We start from the raw sequence: 7,076 nt of genomic DNA on the forward strand, positions 1-7,076 counted from the left end.
GGCAAGTTTCTTCCATATAACAACAACTGAACTCTCCATGGCAACCTATATTGCACTGTACAGGCCATGCACTTTCTTGACACTTGGTCACTTTAAGTATACCCATCGTTTTGGGTCATGAGATGTTAACTTCATTGTACTACCCCCAAACATGTTGACAATGGATGTCTTGTTACTACCAAGGATATCGACATCTTGAGGAAAATGATTTTACTCAGTTGTCATGCAATCCTCGATGCAATTTAGCTTGCTGCACAGTTGCTCCCACTCCATATGACTGAATTGCACCTTTGTACCCTACTGGTTACTCTCTATTTCTACTATTGCTTAGAAATCTATGTCGATGCTAAACCAACTTAAAATGCTTCAGTCCATTGGCAGCCAGTTGAGAAGCAGTGCTAAACTTCACCCCTCTGCAGTGACTTAGCTCAGGCTCAATGTAGTGTATACTGCTGCTGTTTTTAGTGAGTCACAGAAATAACTGTGTTCACGAAGCTGTATGAGATCTCTACAGGATACCCTTCCTGGAAGATACAATGAACAAACACACAATCATCGTTACAACCGACTGATTTTCTAATCTGCAGAGGTGAGCACGAACGGAGAAACGTAAGAACGTCAACAGTTTGATATTGTTCTCTCTTAAAAAATTTGTTCGTACAATACACAGGAGAACTGAAGGAACGATTGCGTACTTATTGAAAGATTATCTAAATACGTAAGTGTAGAAGTGATGTTTGTACAAAAAAGTATGCCTTTACGACATCAGTCACTCTAATTAGATCTTCATAGAAATACGAGGGGCATTCAATAAGTAATGCAACACATTTTTTTCCTCGGCCAATTTCGGTTGAAAAATGCCGAATCTGTTGTGGGACATAGTGGAATATTCCCGCCTCAGCCCCTATAGCTCATGAAGTTCCAATAGGTGGCGACGACATCCGTAATCTTCAGAACTACGACGGTAACGCAGGTGCGTTTCTAGCAGAGATCTGACACTGAGTTTCTTTTGGAGGAGAACCAGAGCATCGCAGATATTCATAGCCGCTTTCAGAATGTCTATGGGGGCCTTGCAGTGAACAAAAGCACCATTAGTCGCTGAGCGAGGCGTCTGTCATCATTGCAAGAAGGTCGCGCGTACCTGTTCGATCTCCCGTGTGCCACCTGGCCGCACACATTTACATAAACTATCTGGTTGATGGTATTGACAGTGACCTTAGACTGTTTGCCGATGATGGTATAGTCTACAGGAAAGTACTATCACACGAAAGTTGTGATCATTGAGGATTTGCAGAAAATAACTGGTGTAATGACTGGCAGTTATCTCTCAATATTAGTAAGTGTAACCAACCGCGTATAACAAGGAGAAGATCCCCATTAATGTAAGAGTACAAAATAAATGCAAAGTCTTTGGAAGCGGCAACATCCGTCAAGTATCTGGGTGTGACTATTCGAAATGATCTCAAATGGAATGATCAGATTACACAAGTAACGGGCAAGGCGAACTCTAAATTGTGGTTTATTGGTAGAATCCTGAAGCGATGTACCCCTTCAACAAAGGAAATTGCTTACAACACGTTAATTCGTCCAGTCTTAGAGTATTGTTCATCTGTATGGGACCCTTACCAGTTGGGTCTCATTAAAGAGATTGAGAAGGTCCAAAGAAGAGCAGCAAGATTCGTGACTGGTACATTTAGCCATCGCGAGAACGTTACAAATCTCATAGAAAGTTTGAAGTGGGACACACTTGCAGATAGACGACGCGCTAAACGGAAGGGGCTGCTCACTAAATTCCGAAATCCGATCTTCGCCGAGGATGTAGAGTATACAGGGTGAGTCACCTAACATTACCGCTGGATATATTTCGTAAACCACATCAAATACTGACGATTCGATTCCATAGACTGAACGTGAGGAGAGGGGCTAGTGTAATTGGTTAATACAAACCATAAAAAAATGCACGGAAGTATGTTTTTTAACACAAACCTACGTTTTTTTAAATGGAACCCCTTTAGTTTTGTTAGCACGTCTGAACATATAAACAAATACGTAATCAGTGCCGTTTGTTGCACTGTAAAATGTTAATTACATCCGGAGATATTGTAACCTAAAGTTGACGCTTGAGTACCACTCCTCCGCTGTTCGATCCTGTGTATCGGAGAGCACCGAATTACGTAGGGATCCAAAGGAAACGGTGATGGACCTTAGGTACAGAAGAGACTGGAACAGCACATTACGTCCACATGTTAACAACTTTTTATTCGTCTTTTTCACTGACGCACATGTACATTACCATGAGGGGTGAGGTACACGTACACACGTGGTTTCCGTTTTCGATTACGGAGTGGAATAGAGTGTGTCCCGACATGTCAGGCCAATAGATGTTCAATGTGGTGGCCATCATTTGCTGCATACAATTGCAATCTCTGGCGTAATGAATGTCGTACACGCCGCAGTACATGTGGTGTAATGTCGCCGCAGGCTGCCACAATACGTTGTTTCATATCCTCTGGGGTTGTAGGCACATCACGGTACATATTCTCCTTTAACGTACCCTACAGAAAGAAGTCCAGAGGTGTAAGATCAGGAGAACGGGCTGGCCAATTTATGCGTCCTCCACGTCCTATGAAACGCCCGTCGAACATCCTGTCAAGAGTCAGCCTAGTGTTAATTGTGGAATGTGCAGGTGCACCATCATGCTGATACCACATAGTCGACGCGTTTCCAGTGGGACATTTTCGAGCAACATTGGCAGATCATCACCGTTCCCTTTGGATACCTACGTAATTCGGTGCTCTCCGATACACACGATCGAACAACGGAGGAGTGGAACTCAAGCGTCAACTTTAGGTTACAATATCTCCGGATGCAATTAACATTTTACAATGCAACAAACGGCACTGATTACGTATTTGTTTATATGTTCAGATGTGCTAACAAAACTAACGTGGTTCCATTTAAAAAAACGTAGGTTTGTGTTAAAAAACATACTTCCGTGCATTTTTGTATGGTTTGTATTAAACAATTACACTCGCCCCTCTCCTCACTTTCGGTCTGTGGAATCGGTTCGTCAGTATTTGATGTGGTTTACGAAATATATCCAGCGGTAACGTTAGGTGACTCACCCTGTATATTATTACCACACACTTTCAAATAGCGCAATGATCATCACTCAAAGATAAGGGAAATTAGAGCGCGTACTGAGGCGTTCAGACAGTCGTTTTTCCCTCTTGCGCTCCGCGAGTGGAACAGAAGGGGGGGGGGGGGGGTAATACGACTTTGGCGCGAATTGTGCCCTCCGCCACACACCGTTTGGTGGCTAGCGGAGTATATATGTAGATGAAGATGTAGAACTGTGAGCGTAGTGCAGGATGTTTTTTATCCAGGGGTGGGTAGCGGCAATGAAGAAGGAATTTACGGATGTTTTTGTTGTATGGATGGGCACAGCTAGCTACTACATTAGTGAGATCCTGTGCTCGATTATGATTAGTTGCCTTATCTGTGATGCGAGATACTGAAGTGCGTGCGAGATGAGGAGCCGATGAAGTAAGCATAGCATGTCACGGTCACGTAACTTGTCCGGCCGGAATCATTATAACTGGTCTTCTGGACGACTGGAACGGTGAAACAGAAGTAGGTTGCAGATGCAACGCACACAAGATTCATGGTTTCTTCTTACGGTCTCTAATTTCCACTTCTCTCGTCTCACTGGATGACATCGCAGTAATGGAGATTGGTAGAACGCATGACTGCACATGTTTGCCCTGTAGACGTGTTACGAGAACACAGAGGCAAGTAAAATTATTCCTGCTAGTGGTGACAGTTTTCTCTTCCCAAATGAGGTGATCATCCAATGCCTCGTGTCCTCTAGTTTTTTTTTCGTTTGCTTCAGTTGCATTGGCATATGGTATGGTATGGTATGTTAACCGGGCACCTAGAAACGACGGAGAGGCTCCGTCCCCGTCGCAGCCGCAGTGGTCCTCAACCCCACGACGTACTGTAGGCAATGGGACAGAATCTGCAGATATTAACCAAGACTTTAGACAAGGTTGCTCTCTCTTACCCACCCGTTTTAATGTTGATAGCGAAGATATCAGTCATAAATTTATGATTTCGTTAAACAGCACACTAAGAAATTATCATTTTAATTTCAAGATGCTACTGTTTGCTGATGGTCGGCTTATAACACGAAGATCTGCAAAAGTTGTTCCAACTGCAGTACATAAGTTGATTCAAATTGCCGCTAAACACAAAATGAGAAAATTCACAGATAAAACAAAACTAATGGTATCTCAAGGACTGGAACCCACAAGTGATAGAGTTAAAATATCTAGGGTGCTATTGAATCGCTTATTACTGAAAGGGGATAACTTCTTAAAAATTGAAAATGCAGATCTTTGTCAGTTTCAGTGTCTTCAGACTCAGATGCATCGACTGGAATTAAAAAGGGAGGCCGTCATTGCCTTGCTACCGAGAGAGAGCGGATTTAAATCTCCAGTTGTTTCTAATAGGTGACAACTCCAGAATCAGTCACATCTTAGATATAAACTTGTGGCGGACTTGGAATAATGCTGATTCAATCGGTCATTTTTATTGGGAACTTTAACTAACAATTCCACTTATAATGTTAAGATGAGCAGCTCAGAGTTGAAAGTGCCAGAAAATAATGAAAAAGAAAGCAAGAAAACGGAAGAAAGGTAAGCCTGATTACTTTTCAGTATTCTACGGGTTTTTGTGATACACAACATGAAAACAGATGAAGCCACGTTTTATTGTTACAATAAAGGCCAAGGTAAGAAAGATCCTAATGAAGTCCTCCTTTCTGTCCCGTTACTTTCAGTACTTAGGCCCTATAAGAAAGCTCCGCCTGTCCAGCAATGCTTGTGTTGGCCAACATGGCAATGATATTATTATAATAATGTTATTGTTCTTAACAGACAGTGACAGATTTCATAAAATCTAGCAGTGTTTCCCCACGGGAGGTCACTCTTATCTAGCACCTGACTGCACTTACGAATGTGCAACAGAGTACTTATTCCAGATCAGTATATGTCACTTACCACCGAATCCAGCCACCTTGGTCGCTTTGAAGTTCATGCAAAAAAAAAAAAGTAAAATAGAGATATCTTATAACATGTTTGATCCTTTTATACAAAATGCTCGTGACCTTAACAGAAACCATGGGGAGAGGCAATAGAAAACTGGACAAATTATCATTTGCCACCTATTAGGTTCTGTACTATGGGTACAGATCAAAAAAGAAAATGCAAGTAGTTGGTAAGTCGTATGTCGGTGGACCCGAAGTCCATATCTCAACTTTGGTGAAAGCCACGACATATTTTCCCAACTAGATCACTGGGTTTTCTCAAGTAGAGACATATTAGGGGAAAGTTTCCTCACACGAAGAAGAAAGGTGTTATTGATAAACTACTAAAGTATATTGAAGATCGACAGTATTAAGTCTTCGTAAAAAGCTGAAGACGTAGGCTATACAGAAGTAAATGGAAATGACTGAAAACTAACTAGAAACAATAATTTTTTGAACACTGTTTCGTATTCATTTTTGCTAATAAACTTAATACACTTTCGTGAACAGTGACCATTCATCATTTGCAACATGCTTTTATTCATTTTTGTTTTAACTTAGGGCATTTTTGTGAACTCTCAGGGCTATAAAGATAATATTGAACGTATTAATTGGTTTAGGTTCAAAAGAACTGACAAAAAGTAAATTATTGGCTTACATTTAAATATTGTAAAACTATGAACATATTGTATGTATTGTATTGTTTGTTAACCGGGGACCTAGAAACGACGGAGAGGCTCCGTCCCCGCCGCAGCCGCAGTGGTCCACAGCCCCACGACGACTACCGCAGTCCACTTCACCCCTCCGCCGCCCCACACCGAACTACTCTTTCAGGTTTCTTGTGCAGTTTGCTGTCCGAGTGGACCCCTCCCCCAGGGAACGTCTCAGACCAGACGAGTGAAACCCGTATGTCTCGTGGTAGAGTAATGGTGGTGTACGCGTACGTGGAGAACTTGTTTGCGCAGCAATCGCCGACATAGTGTAACTGAGGCGGAATAAGGGGAACCAGCCCGCATTGGCCGAGGCAGATGGAAAACCGCCTAAAAACCATCCGCAGACTGGCCGGCTCACCGGACTACGACACAAGTCCGCGCCGGCCGGTGTGGCCGTGTGGTTCTAGGCGTTTCAGTTTGGTACCGCACGATGGCTACGGTCGCAGGTTCGAATCCTGCCTGGGGCATGGATGTGTGTGAAGTCCTTAGGTTAGTTAGGTTTAAGTAGTTCTACGTCCTGGGGAAATTATGCCCTCAGATGTTGAGTCCCATAGTGCTCAGAGCCATTTGAACCATTTTAACCACAAGTCCGCCGGGCTGATTGGTGCCGGGGACCAGGCGCTCCTTCCCCCGCGGAAAGCTGTGCGTTAGACCGCACCGCCAACCGGACGGGTTACCATTAAAATATACTTCATATCATGATTATGTAAGGTAATTTTTCTGTGATAGTACTCTCAAAACAGACATATATCCATTCTATTTAATGTATTGCATTCGAAATGCTGTCACTAATTAAATATAAGTTTTTACTCTTCGTATAATGTAAGTAAGGGCCTTAAAATATATTTTCATCTCCATTTACTGCTATAATGGGGATAACTCCATGTGATAGAAATTACCATAACAGTTAAAAACGTTTTCTAACTAGTTTATGTTAGCCTTACACATTCCAGTAAATGATTTGTTTCAATGACAGAAAGAAATTCCCCATTTAAATTGTAAAACAATGTTGTGGAAAGTTTTTTCTGTCTCCTGAATAATTTATCAGGCGGGAGTTGTCCCCTTTCATAAATAATTGATACAGTTTGAAATTTTCCAAGTCAAACAATGAAGAGATAAAATTGGCCAGATTCAGACATTTCTGTGGAACCATACAACGTACATTACAAACATAATGTAAGTAAAGAAACATTACTTAAACTTCGCATACCGGCCGCGGTGGTCTCGCGGTTCTAGGCGCGCAGTCCGGAACCGCGCGACTGCTACGGTCGCAGGTT

This window comes from Schistocerca cancellata, chromosome 1, assembly GCF_023864275.1.
Source record: "Schistocerca cancellata isolate TAMUIC-IGC-003103 chromosome 1, iqSchCanc2.1, whole genome shotgun sequence".
Lineage (NCBI taxonomy): Eukaryota > Metazoa > Arthropoda > Insecta > Orthoptera > Acrididae > Schistocerca > Schistocerca cancellata.